Below are 14,791 nucleotides of genomic sequence, written 5' to 3'. Positions count from 1 at the left end.
TTAGCTCATCTCCCCAGTTGCTAATCCAATCTCCCTGCATGGCAGGGCAGACACTGGGTAGTACAGGTGGTACTACACAGCATGCTCTTCCTCCAACCTGACAGAAGCATTAACTGCAAGGCAGGTCTCTGGTTCTGCAAAGGAGCTATAGTCATGGCAATAGAGTCAACCAGCACACCAGCAGGAGTTCAGATGTTAGTTCTGTGTGAAGGATTCAACCTAAATTACCCTTTTGTGTACAGAAGATGCTCAGTGGATGGCCTTCTCCAAAGTTTTGAGATACTTAGTTTGAAACAGCTATGATTCTTCCATTTTTGATTTATACATTTGTGTTCAAAAGTCTCTTTAACACCTCCTCAACCTATCTGCATTTTTGTTACCTCTGAAAAGCATGTGCAGTGCACCAGAAGTAGACCCACTGGGGACAGACCCACCATCAGTTCCAGAGCAGATATGGCAGACAGGAGTTGAGAGTGACTGTGTGGCTAACAGAGCTTTCACTAGTCCCAACTCTCAAAGACTGAGGGCCTGTTTCTGTGACAAAATTCAAATCAACAAACTGATCTGTGAATCAGAGTCTAGATCTCTTTTGTTTACTTCCTTTGAAAGTCAAGTAAGTAACTTCTAGCTTAGGCCACATTCAGATATTCTAAATTCCACCAGCGTGCTTACCTGGTGCTTCCTACTGACTGAACCTAGGTAAGTCCCTTTGTGATGTCTGTGCAGTTTCTTTGACACATCCTTCTGGGGTTCTTGGCTTTTTCAACAGACTGGAGATTCGTGATTAGGTAGTATTTAATTCTTCCTAAGCCAGGTTTGAGAGTGGGGACATTGGGAAGTAGAGTCTTTATTGTAGTGTAAAATCCCCTTAGTTGACATTTTATAATTTTCTGCCCTGAATTTTAAAGGCACAGTACTGAAAATCTGGCTAAAAATCTCCAGTGCAGAGCAAAAAGAAGGACTTGTTGACTGGTGTCTTTATGGAAGCTGAGGTAATACGTAATTTTCTGGTTACCCTGACAGGGAAGACCTGCTTAGGTTGCAGGACCACAATTTCACCTGTTTTATCCGAGTTGCTTGTTCAAGGGCTTTCAAGTTCTGGTATGGAGAAAGGAACAACAGAGTGTTTTATACCTGGAAAATTGAATGGGTTGATGGTCATAACCTAATGAGTTTCCCATGTTTTTCATCCAGAAAGTTTTTACCCAGTTATGTGTTTTAACTAAGCACCAGAAAAATACTTGGAATGGAGTAAGGTTTCAATGTCAATAGCTTTACAAGATTGAGTAAAACTAGTTTTTCATCAGAATGTGGAAGGGGGTGCAAAGAAGGGCATTGCTGGGCCAGAGGGCTACCAGCTGAGCAGCAAGATGTGAGATATTAAACTGAACAAGTCATGTGTCCACCTACTGGGGAACTTCTATTTTCTCTCTTGAGGAAAAGAAACCACAGGTTTGTGCTTAAAATTTTGATGAACGCATTGAATAGAGTCCTACCACTATAAGTGGATCTACAAGGGGTCTGCAAAGAGCAGACCTGCATCACCAGCCAATACCTTATATACACTTGCACCAGCACCAGTCCTGCCAGCAGGAAGTTTTCCCTCCACCTGTTTTGAACAAGACCATTTGAATCCCAGCACAAGGAACCTGACAGAGATCATTTACACATAATTGTTAGAGAAATTTTCCAAGTCAGTCAGCAGGTGATTCATATTGTGAAGCACTAGAGAATGTCAGCTGATACTTTTGCATGCAAGTTGTATGTGAAAAAGAAACAAAAGGGAAGTACATGAACACTACAGAGTTCCAATGCATTCTATTTTCCTTCCTAGCAATTACTGAGAAATGCAGGTTAAGCTATTTTCCTTTGGCCCACATCTTGCCATCAGGTTCCTGAATATCTGAGCATACCTTATTAAGATTAGCTATATTCAGAGCACTGCCCAGATTGGGTTAAATGAGCCTCAAGACAAGTCCCTAGAAACTGATTCAAGGAATGCAATCTCAGCCAGCTTTTCAGAAATGCCAATATGTTTAACAGATGTATAGTCTTTCAGAGTTAAGCTCTACTGAGCTACAGTCTAATGCTGATGTATCAGAGGCTGATAGCTGGTTTTTGCCACTGCAAATCTCTGGCTCAGATGGATTTCATTGGAAAAAGTCAGTCATGTGCACTAGAAAATCAAGATCTTGGACACTGCTTAGTCCACCTCCTGCAAAAGCATCACCTCTATGCTCAGAGAAAAGTAGATTACAAAATTCAGTTTCAGAGACATTTGAATGCCAAATTATGTTTTTCAAAAGATCTTTTGATCTGTAAATACCTAAAAGTAGCTTAAAAGTCTCATCCCTTGTGACTACATAATTATATTAGAGAATATAAATTTGGCAATGACATAAGTTAAATATTTTAAAGGCATACTTCCCCTCTAGATGAGTTTTCCATGTTGAATTTTATTTCAGTTAATTGTAGGTGTAGACAGAAATATTGGAGTTGTTCCTATGAAGAAGGAAAATATGCTGAATATGGGAATGTATTTCAGACTGAAAGGGCCTGACTATAGGATTTCAAGTCCTGGATCAGGGTTTTCAGTTATCTGAGTTGATACTAAATGACATATGAATCTTCCTGCAAGGGGATTATGTAACAAGCCATTTTAAATAGAGAAGATTTTTGTTGAATTGAGAGTTACTTTTGACTTAATTTACCAGTTACAGCAGCCATGCTGCATAACTGGAAGCAGTTACTAGAAAAGTATAGGAGATAAATCTGGCAAGTTTTCCCTACATATGTCAGAATTGTTCTTATGTTAATTGTTTGACTGGCGAGTGGGAGTTTTGTGTCTTTTAGAAGCATTGATTTTTTTCCCCAAGTAAAAAACAAGGTCAGAAAGAAGAAACTGCCTCTTTTCCTTGCCTTGCACTCTTTTCCTGCACTGATTTGAGAATTTGGATGCTGTTGCCTGGCTACATTTATAAATCTGTCCTAAACGAATGCATTTATGTTTGGGTTTTTGTCCAATGAATCATTTCACTAGCTCTCCCCAAAATCTTGAATTAGCTCTGTATGAGAAAAGATTTGAAAGCATTTGCACTGGTGGGGGCAGGGCGCATAAGAAGAGGTGAAAATGTGCTTTATGTGCCTGCTCAAAAATGTTAAAGCTGCTCATTGGGTCAGTAAGTTCAGCTAAGCTCCTTCCTAAATTCTTCTGGATATCAGATAGCAGGATTTAGCCCTTATTCTAGTAAAGCTTCACAGTGGTGGTCTTCCACTGTTTGAATGCAACATAAATACAATTTTTTGCTTCAAGCTTTATCTCTGTGTCCCAGTGAAGCTGATTTATGGGAGTAAGAACCAAAGAAATATGGAAACTGTTGATGTGGGTTTATCAAGGTATGCTGGAACCCTTGTATCTAAAATGAACTATCCTGAGTGATTCACTTATTTTCCATTGAGTGTTTCATATGTCACAATATAAATCAAATGCTCATTGTAAGGAGTAACTGGTTGCCAGATGACAAATCACACTGAAAATCTAAGGTTTTGTTTCTCCATTAAACATTTCGAAACCTTAAATGATCTTGTTACAGCAAGGGTAACAAAATTCTTGGGAAAGAAAAAAGATCATTATGATTTGTGAGCGTCAGTCTCACTAAGATTTTTCTGCAGACAAGCTTTGACCTTGGAAAGAAGCAGAATACCTTCCTCTTTGTTGGCTGCTCACAACCTCAGAGACTGTGAAACTGCTTTTTGTTCCAGGTTCCTCTGCAGCACTGCGGGGAGGTTGCTTAGAGCCTCTGTCTGAGCTCTGGTGCTTGCACGGACTCTGGGGGCAGCACACTCCCACAGCAAGCTGCAGGGCATGAGACTGGTCTCCACCCTGGCAGACCCTGCACTTTCAAGGTCTCCTACATGCTTCTGTGTCCTTTCTGCTTCTGTGAAGTGATGGGGAGAACATTTCCATGGAAGAACTTAGGCTCCTGACAGGCCAGAGCTGGCATATCTCTCCTCTGCTATATCACCCTGAGTAGAACTGCTCTAGTTTCACTGCTAATGGTGTCCCCTTGGTCTTCAAATTTGTCTGTAAAACTCATTCTTCAGCACTGGCACAGTTCTGATTTCATGTGTAAAAAGTCTTTTTTAAAGCATTTCTCCCATCGATAAAGACAGATTCCTTCATAGTATCTTTGTTTCCGCTCCCTACACATATCTCCTGTAGATATAACATATGCTCATAAAACCAGCTGGAAGTGGGACATATAAACAGCAGTTGCTCAGCAGTGGCTTCTCATGCCAGTTTTAGTGGAACATAGTGTGAGGATTACATTTATATTGTCCTGCTTCCCTACATAAAACCATTCTTTGCTTCTGGCACAAGCCTCTTATGTAAAGTCAGAGAAGATGCACCAGTTTGCACTTAGCTGAAGGTCTTTATCTATCTCTGCATCTTCAAAAATCTCTCCTTCCTGGGGGGAAGAAGATGAGGGGAAAGAAAGAGCACTTGGCTATACCAAGTGAAAGCCTGTTCCGGTCTGGTGAGAATGCCAACAGGCAGTGTTAGTGGTTGTGTTACTTTTCCTACTGCAGGTGTTAATCTTGGCATTGGAGAGAGCTAGCAGAGCAGAATGAGTCCTGGGCTCCTGCGATGCAATGACATTTCTTTAAATGATCTGTTTACTTAGGTTGAAAAATTACAAACTGACAAAACTGGAAACAGGTTTTCCATTGATCCACAAAACAGTTATAGCAAGGAAGAAGGAAGAGCAGAGGTCCCTGCTAATCCCCTTTCCCCTGTTCCCTCCAACCAGCAACTCACCTCTAAAAGAGTTTCTCTTGTGGATCATTAAACCGGCTTTTGATCTGGCAGTGCCTCTCTTGCTACAATTGCACGGGATGTGTCCACAATAATGAATTGAACTTATTTTAAATCCACCAAGAACTTGTCACTTGGTCCATCACCACTTACCTGGCTTGGATTGGACTCTTTTGATTTTTAATGAAAAATCATCCATCTTCCTTTTTCTTCAGTGAAAGAAAGCGCATGGAAATGTCTTATCATAGAGAGACTCATTAGCTTGTATCTCAGATCTGCTTACTCCTAGCAAAAGAAATATTTCCCTCACCATACTGAACATACCAGCAAACCAGCAGAAAGGACCAAAAGTAACTTCTTTCGGAATGTGGCTACTTTAGGAATTGTGCCATATGTAATTTGGATCAGTTCATTGTCCAAGATGGCCTTGTGGAGGAGAATATCACTTTGAATCATCTTCACAGTGATTCTCTGTGAAAAGAAACAAAATGAACTCATTTACATGTTTGCCAACTTTGGGCACTTTTCTGGCAGTTCTCAGAAGTACTGAGGTGAATAGCACACTTTTCATGTAGTCATGTGTCTTGATCCCAACCAGGACATGGTTAATTTTTGCACTAGCCAGGAGGGGTCATGGCTAACACTTGGAGGTTATTCTATACCCTCTCACAACGTTTTTGGGGTATGGGGGAAAGGAAGTCTCTTCCTGGGAGAAGGGGTCCCTTCCTGGCCACATAGGATGGTGAAGGGAGTGGTCAGGTCTTGTCAGGGATGAGAACTCATGTGTGAATTGCTTGTTTCTTTTACACTCTTGTATTAGTATTTTTGCTGTTACTTTTTTTTCTTTTTTTTTTTCTTTTTTTTTTTTCTTTTTGTTGTTGTTGTTGTTGTTTTATTTTTTTTTTTTTAAATCTCATTGCTCTTTCCAGTAAATTGTTCTTATTTCAACCTGTGATCCTTAGCTTTTGTGACTCCAATTCCCCTTTCCCTCCTACTTCAGGGGGATAGGGAAGGCAGAAGCGGCTGTGAGTGAGTGACATATAGTTTGGAGTATCTCTGTGGGAACACTAAACTGGGGAGTACCATTCCTAAACCACAAGAATATGCCAGGAAAATATTCAGCATCAAGGACCAGGGATTCATTACCTTTGTGTACTGCATGCAGCATTTTGGCATACTAAAGACAAAAGAGACATTTGAATTCTAGTATATTTATTGGTATTTATATTTCTTTTTTCAGTATGGCAACACAAGTCTGCATGTAAGACTGCAGATGCAGTTATACCCATTGAACTTCAGCTTTTAGTTTAGATTAGAGTTCTTGGATCCTGATGTGTCCTTTTATATGACCCGATATGAACATTACTGAAGCCTGTGGTTTTGAGTTATGCTCACACATATCAGCTGTGACACCTGGACTCATCTGGTGACTTCTCTTACATTCCAGCAATACTTTTTAAGACATGAAAAGCATTTGAAGGTAGTTAAATTTCTAACAGAAACAAGAAATCCCCTTGGATATTCTAACTAAAAGAGAGTAAAGAAAGAGAGAAAATACCTTACATACTTTTAAAGCAAACAGTTGGCAATTGACAACAACAATAATAATAGATTTTAGCTCTGTTTGAGGTAATATTGGTTTTAGCTAACCAGACGAGATGTATCAATTTAGGTCAGAAACACCAAAATTACTTTAAGCCATCCAAAAATTACTTCAGATCTATATAGTATAATTACCTTAGAGCAAGAGATTTTCCTGACTTCATCTTCAAGAAAATCAACTCTTTGCTTATTCTTCAGGTAGTTCAATTTATATATGGAATATTGTGCTGATTTTGGCTGGGTTAATTTTCTTCCCAGTGGCAGGTATGGGGCTGTGTTTTGGATTTGTGCTGAATGCACGGTTGACAATATAGAGTTGTGTTTGTTACTGCTGAGCAGGGCTTAAACAGTGCCAAGGCCTTTTCTTTTTTTAGTACTGCCACTCTAGTGAGGAGGCTGGAAGTGCATGGGAAGTTGAAAGCAGACACAGCTGCCACATCTGACCCCAACTGACCAATATTCCATACCATATGACATCATGTTCAGTATGATGTGTGGGGAAGAAGGAGGAAGGGCAGGAAATTTGGACTGATAGCATTTCTCTTCGCAAATTTTAAATTTTATTTCTTTCTCAAGTCTTCCTGGAGACTTGTTACATCTTCCATAAAGTTTTCACTTTTGGTGACAGAGGAGAGCGATTATCCAGATTGTTGGGTTATCTTCTTTTCTTTAGACGTATTGGTAGAAAAAGAAAATGTGATGCTTTATGTTTGTGCTGAACAAATTCTTTGCCTTCTGTCATAAAGAGTTCACTGACACCAGGACTAAGGTGAGGGCTTTACAGTTGAAAGCATCATTGGTAAGTGAATATAATTTTAAGTTCTATAGCAATCACCACATGTCCATAAACTGCACAGCATTTGTGGATTCTGCATAGCTGAGATTTTCTTGATTTACTTCTTCTTTCCTTTCTTTGCCCTTTTCATTCACTCTGCAAGCTATTCATACTTTCAGAAGGAAAAAAATAATTCTCCCTCACTTGCACTGAAAGTTACTATTTTTTTTGTTTAATGAATCTTTTTAGAGAAGTTTCTGTAGACTCTTACTAGGACCGTGGATGTTATCTAGTATATCTGTGAATCTTTCAGATTAATAGCAAATTAAAGGGATCTGATTGGTGCAATGAAGTTTTCTTCTCCAATCAATGCAAAGAAGATTTCTTCTTCTCTTCGATCCACTTCCTATGAACAGAATGGAATTTTTTTTTTTTAATGAGAAAATATGAAATCCAGTCTCAGGAAAAAACTACTTGGGCTATTCTGCCTATTAGAACAGGAATGGAATAGTCTGAGAGCAGACTCAAAACTTATTTGTCTGTCCTGTATTGGATGATAGGGGATGAATTACATGGGAGTAGGTGTCAGGATAATTTGATTTTCATGCGCTCTTACAGTTCAATCGCATCTGCCTCTGCTTATTTGGGAGAAAAACTGGAACCAAAGACTTTTAAATAAATAACTGCCCAAACATGTTATAAAACAGATGCAACATGGATTATTCACAAATAAATAATCCTGCAGAATTAAAACACTGACAGCAAAGTCCAGGAACCTCACTCCATAGTAGAACTGAATATAGAAAATGCAAAAAATATTTTTTTATATGGAACGATGACAATTTACACAAAGGCAAAATTATATTATCAAGTTTTTAGCATATACTTCGGTGGGAATCAAAGGATTGTGCTCCTCAAAAGTAGATGGCCAACTGTTTCATGGGGAAGTGTTCTAGGGACTGGTCTGGCAGAGAAACAGGCATCTCCCCAGGCTTGCTATTGTATGGCACTTTCTGCTCCTTGCTCCCACTTCCACCCACCCTGCACCTGTAGTCTTTGCCAAAGGATGTAACTTGCTCTTCTTTAGCTGTTTCACTTGCCTTTATGATCTGAGAACACTCTCCCAGCCTGGAGCAGGTGTGAAAACTTAGAACAGCAGCTGTGGGATTTTGTGCTTCAAAAGGAATTGGCATTGGTGCAATGATCATGTTTTGTACTCACTTATCCTTTTAAAATCACCCAGCCTTTTTATCTAAATGAAACCATGTGATCCTTGGGAATTGTAAACACCTCATCGACAATTTTCTGTTCAGCATCCTCACCTAGGTCCATTTACTCCTCTGCTTATCATCATGTTTTTTCTTCAAGTCTTTTCTTCATTGTCTTACATAGACATCAATTATTGTCTCCCACTCTGTTTTCAAGCAGGCCTTTTGAATGAATGTTGCCAACTTTCCCTTGGTGTCCAGAGTATTTATGAAGTGTTTTAGAAGTCCAGCAGAGAAAAGCAGCTAGACACTCCAAATTAAATGACAAAAGGATTATGCCAAACTTGTTTTGAATACAGCCCAAGGCACAAAATGCAAAAGGATTAGTTCAGGTACCAACAGCTCAGACTGTGGTGTTTTGTGTGGGCTGGCTTTTGGACTGTGTGCTACTGTTAGACAAGTATTGTAACAAATTAGGAAAACATTTTCTGCCAGAAGAGTGTGAAGTCCAAAGACATGCATTGACTTCTTCCGACATAAGATTTCTTTTTATTATGTCTTTCCATGTTTTTGTGTGTGAGTGAAAGAGATGAGCAGGTGCTCTGTGACTTTAATGTTAGGGTTTTGGAAGAATATATATGCCGCATACAGTGGGGCTGGAGAGCGTAAATAAAGGAGATGGGAGAAACAAGGTAAGAAGTGTAGTGGATTCAAAGCACAAAGCTGGAAACTCAATTAAAATGATACAAGTGAGGGTGAGTAAAATGGAATCAGTAAGTAATATAACAATATATATTATTTTGTTGTTCCTACACAGAGTATGCCTATGTGAAACATATCTGTCACAAAAACACGCAGAAAGAGCACTTGAAGCTCCTTGCACTATTCAAGGAGCAAGATGTACCAAATGACAGACACAGGCAGTGCCCCAGCTGTGGCTGTCACATCACTGTCAGGGTGCACACACTGCCCTTGCAGGGGAAGCAGCTGGGGGTCAAGGAATGATGTGCAGGACCTTACACCTGGTGTTCTTGTGTTGTCTAAATATGCCTAGTAAGACACGAAGCAAAATTAAAAATGCTTTTCATGCATGAAGTATAAACTGCTGTATGTGCCTCTTCCCCAGCTTTCCCCACACTGGCACCCAGAGAAACTCAGGACTGGAGTTGTGGAGCTGGATTGTGGTGCAGTGCTCAAGATACCTCCTGGGAAGAGGAAGAGGGCCTGGTAGCCATCAGATGCTCTTTGAAGGAGCTGGTGCTTTAAATGAGTTTATTCATAGTTAAACATTTCACATGAATTACTCAAGAGAACTTGTTTGTTAGAGGCAGGTGGTGACTAATCATCTCTTAGCCCACCTTTACCACATTCAAGAGTTGTCAGAAAGCTGACAAGCAGAAAAGTGTCTTAGTAACTCATCACCATAACAAGCTGTCATGGGAGGCACCGACCCCCGCTGCAGCTGGATTTAAATGGGAAAAATAGGGCTTCCAAGTTCCTTTTCCTTGTCCTTGGAGCTTCATTACTTAGGTAATGGCAAAAAATGTTCCTCACATGGTGAAACTAATACATATCTAATTCTCCTTCCCCACTCAGAATTAATCATAACTTCCAAATTCAGAATTTTTTTTTAACTCTTGATTTGCTGTTGCAGCCGAGTTTAGAGATTTAGAGTCTTCCTTCAAGGTTACATGAAGTGCCTTATGTACTGCCTGCCAGCAGAACTAATAAGCCAGACTTCAGTGTTACACGTCAAAATTGCAAGCAGAAAGAAATGGTTAAGTGTTAGAGTATTTTCCAGCCTGGAGCAGATGCTGGGGTGCCCTATATTCCATAGCTTCCAGGCAGTCAGTAGAGAAGCTCTGAGCTGGCTGGGATATAAGCTGAGGAGTGGCACAGCCTTTTTTTTTTTTTTTTTTTGTCCTCAAGATGAAGAGAGGCCAAAAGGCAGAATAAAGCTGCTTTTATGTCCATTCTGCTGAGATAGGGATGGCAGTAGCTTGGGTGAGCAGAGAGAACAAGCTTAAAATGTAGCAAATGCTGCTTTTAAGCCTTAAAAAAAAAAAAAGGAAAATTAGTTGTGCAATGAGGAAAATATACTGCAGCTGGAACAGAGAACACTGCAGGGATGAAAGGAAGCTAGGTATCCTTTGAGATGGCAGATCTACTACCAAATATTTATTTCTTTTAAATATTTTCTTAAGTCTTTAAAGTAAGGTAGTAGCTTCTATTGTTTCCTTTGGCAGCTTATTCTAGCCATGAGCTTCTCTGTGTAATGAAATTCCACCTACAGTAAATCTTCTGAGTGCCTGGCTGTTCCTGAGGTTTAACTCTTCCAAGCCTAGTTCTCTGCTTATCTGCCTGCCCTATACTTTGTTAATTCCAATGTATTGTGAGATTGACATCAACTGTCTTGTCCCAGATGTCCTGGGCTATCAACAAGATGAACTAAGTGACCCACTTTTTATGATTCTTTATTTATCCACTTGGTTTGATCACTGAAAATCTCAGTCTTTATTTCTGCCTAAGAGCTCATTATTTTGACCTGGAGAACTCTCCTTGTAAATTCAGTGTATTTGTCACAGCTTGAATCTGTGCAGTTTGAGTCCTGGATGATCCCACCAGCTGGCCTACTGTCCTGGTCAGTGGTCTTCAGGCTGGGCTGGACTATCTGTGGGTCTATGTGAAGGAACTAGAAAACATATCTGAGGGAGCTGGGTTTGTTTAATCTCTAGAAGAGAAGGCTCAGGGAGACGTCATCACTCTCATCATCAGACTGGGGCTGGTCTCTCCTGCTGTGCCTGCAGTGAGAGGACTGGAGGAAATGGACTTAAATTGAGACAGAGGAGATTCAGATTAGATATTAGATAACTTTTTTCCACTGTTGAGGTGGTCAAGCACAGGAATAGGTAGCCCAGGAAGGTGGTGGAGTCACCATCCCTGGAAGTGTTTAAGAAGTGTCTGGATCTGGCACAGGGTGATATGGTTTAGTGGTTTAGGGGCTACAGTGGCAGTGCTGGGTAGACATTTGGACTTGATCTTAAAGTTCTTTTCCAACCCTGATGATTCTATGTTTCATTTCAGTGAGATACTAAGAAATCTGGCATCACTGTGGTGCCTGGATATATGGAAAATATCTAACATAACTAGGAAAGAGAGACAGAGGCTGTTCTTTCCAGGGTGACTTCTCTGATTTCCTAGCTATCAGAGGCCAGCTGAACTTTGGTGACTTATTCTGCAGGTCAGCCAACATTTCTGAGCAGTTCTGCCCCATTTCATGCTTGTAGCCATAACTGCAATAACAGCAAACTGAGCTCTAGGTCCTCCTCACAGCAGTCAGTGATCCAATGTCCATGCTGAAGTGAGAAATGGGAAACAAACTGGAGCTTAAGGGCAACTTATATTTGATCATATATCGAAAGCATTTTTTTAGGACATAATGTTTCAGTCTATTAATTCTTAACTTGCTTTTCTCCAGCAGGAACTGCTGAGCTTATTTTAACCAACATCCCTCATTGATTCATGCAAACTGTTCTTCGGAATTCCTCTTCTCTCTTGCCATTGACTAAAACACTAAAAAGCAAGCTATTCTGAGGGAACAAAAAGGTATGTGTGGATTCTGGCACCAAAGTTTTGGTCTGTATCTGTAGATAGTGGAAGATACTTACTTTACTGGGAGTTAGATGCTTAAATGCCTTCCAGAATCAGAGCTTTATTGGGAAATTATGTAAGCTTATTTTTTTTTTTTTTCATATCCTTTTCTTTTACAATCCATTTAATTCAGATGGTAAATATGTTGTGAAAAGAAGCAACCTTGCCATTTAAACATTCTGACTGCTTAATAGATGAGCAATTGCTCTAAATAAATAATTAGTCCAGGTCACTGCGTATGGTACTGGTTTGTTGACTGGCTGAAAAGAGGAGCTAGAAATGACAGAGAAGAGGCTGTGTGCATAATGTTTCTTTCCTACAACAGAATAAGAAACAGACATTAACTCATTTATATTGACAGAATCTGAATATTGGCTTATTTTATGTGTAAAAGAACTTTTCCTCCTGTGTGATATTCTAGTTTTTCCCTTAGGAGCTGTGAACATTACATAACCATCGAACAACATTCTATGCACTGTGTTAAATTTCCTAAACCTGCAAGGAGGAATGTGTCACCAGCCAGAGAGATGTCACTTTGGCTCACTGCTGAGTCCTTTGAAATAGACACTACTCCCCTTTGTGCATATTCACAGCGAAATGGTTTAACAGGACAAAGTGATTTATTTCAGTAGACATAGCTTCTTGGATAAATGAAAAAACATTTGCTCTCTCCAGTAGATTTATTAAGCTACAAACAAACTATGGCTATTCAAATGAGCTCTGAGCTATATGTACCTGGGAGCATCTAGCACTGCGTATCCAGGTACCCAATCTGTCATAGAGACATTAGCTAAGGAATGATATGGATCTACCTTACTGCAGAACTGCCCAACATGTTTGGTTTGCATCCAGTATCTTGGTTTGCATGATTATACAAATCTCTGTGCCAGAACAATGCACCCTCAGTAAATAAAATTATTCTACTGCTTTTCCCCTTTTACTCTCTGAATTTAAATTACTTCTTCTACTCTGGCACTGAACAACTAATGCTCTGTGGTGGATCTCACCTTACAGATCATTATCAATTGTAAAATTCTTTCTCTATTTTACAGGTAGAAAAATGAAACACTGAAGAGGGTGACTGAGTTTCAGACTCTGAATCTGTGTTTGCATGTTACCATCCTGTTCTCGGCTTAATTTAATCACGGAGTTGAAGCCATGGGTGACATTATGCTTCTTTGCATGGAAACTGCGAAAGAAGTTTTGGAACTTTATTCACAGAAAACAGCTCTGAGTTTGGGAGATGGATGAGTTTCCCTTGGGTACCACTGTCACCATAAACTGTGACATAGAAATATCATCATCCAAAAATATATTTGGTCTTGAATGTGTGTCCCATTGGTGGAGATTATTAAATTGTAGGATGGTTTAGTAAGGCAGTTGATAAATTTGTCTTCTAGTAGTCTTCAAAATAGGTTTTAAAGTTTTTTAAATAATTATTTTCAGGAAGACATCTCTGTCCAGCAGTTGGACAACTTACAACCTGGGTATGCAATGGTCAGATGATCACTGGGGCTGTCATTTCTTGTATGAGAAAAATCCCAGAAAATTAACCTCATGCAATTCAATTGCATTATTGATTGTCCCTGAAGTTCATAACCCATTAAGTATATATTGGCAAGTCTTTCTCTGGACTTACAGATTGTTAGTAACTACAACTGAGCAAGCTTGGCATATATATGTGTATGTTTATATTCATGCATGTTTATAGCACATTATAAACAGAAGCTAATCTCATTTGCTCATTTTATATGAAGAATTACTGAAATATCAGACACACTGTCATGGCTTAAGCCCAGCTGTCAAATAAGAGCCACACAGCCTCAATGCTCCCCTCCCCCCCTCCCCCTGGTGGAATGGGGTGTAAAATCAAAAGTAAAACATGTAGGTTGAGATAGAAAAAGTTTAATAATTGAAAACAAAGTAAAAAAAAAAAAAAGTATTGGAAAGGAAAAAACCATACAATTGCTCACCATCCACTGACTGATGCCATGTCCCATTCCAAAACCCAGATCAGACCCTCTTCCAGGTAACTCCCCTAGTTTGTGTAATGGGCATGACATTCTGTGATGTGCAGTATCCATTTGGCCAGTTTTGGTCACCTGTCCTGGCTATGACCTCTACCAGTTTTTTGATTTTTTGTACCTCCTCATTGTCATAAGCATGAGACATAAAAAGAAAATATTCCTTGACTTAGGATAAACACTACTTAGTCAAACCTAAAACTTCAGCGTGTTTTCAACATTATTCTCAATCTAAATTCAAAACACAGCACTGTACCATCTACTATAAGAAGGAATTAAATCTATCCCAGCTGAAACCAGGACACACAGAGACCTTCATAATCAGTATTTGTCTGGAAAATTTTAAAAGCAGATGTGTGGAAGTGCAAAATACATAAATCATCTCTGACAAATCCAAAGAAAGGCTGCTAATTTTTTAAAAAAATACTTTATAAGCTCAAAGGTCACACAAAGGTTAAGTTAAGCCAATTAATATAAGTGCTTTGTTTTTAAATTGAATGGGAGCTTTGTTCATAAATTATTGTGACACAGAAAAAAATCCCTAATCAGATAAAAACAGTAGCTAGAAGAAATACATACATGATCTTTAATGTGATACAAACTGAAGAAGAAAAATTTTAGCTAACAATATCTTTTCTGACCTGAATCAGTGAAAAAGTGCTACAAAGCATGGGAAGTGTAAACCACTTTTTAAACTATATGGAACAGGTTATGT

General features: G+C 39.3%; 1 long non-coding RNA gene across 2 annotated transcripts; it reads left to right on the top strand.

Annotated features, from left to right (window-relative positions):
- Positions 1 to 744: 744 nt before the first annotated feature.
- LOC128805395 (uncharacterized) lies at positions 745 to 13,379 on the top strand. 2 transcript variants are annotated; one of them, XR_008436422.1, is made up of 4 exons: positions 745 to 814; positions 909 to 992; positions 11,880 to 12,007; positions 13,105 to 13,379. It is a non-coding gene; the product is annotated as an uncharacterized LOC128805395 (long non-coding RNA). The 2 variants fall into 2 exon arrangements; XR_008436421.1 differs by having other exon boundaries at positions 746 to 788.
- The last annotated feature ends 1,412 nt before the right edge of the window (positions 13,380 to 14,791 follow it).

The sequence above is a fragment of the Vidua macroura genome, chromosome 3 (genome assembly GCF_024509145.1).
Source record: "Vidua macroura isolate BioBank_ID:100142 chromosome 3, ASM2450914v1, whole genome shotgun sequence".
In the NCBI taxonomy this organism is placed as follows: Eukaryota; Metazoa; Chordata; class Aves; order Passeriformes; family Viduidae; genus Vidua; species Vidua macroura.
This window is presented reverse-complemented; position numbering and strand designations above follow the sequence as displayed.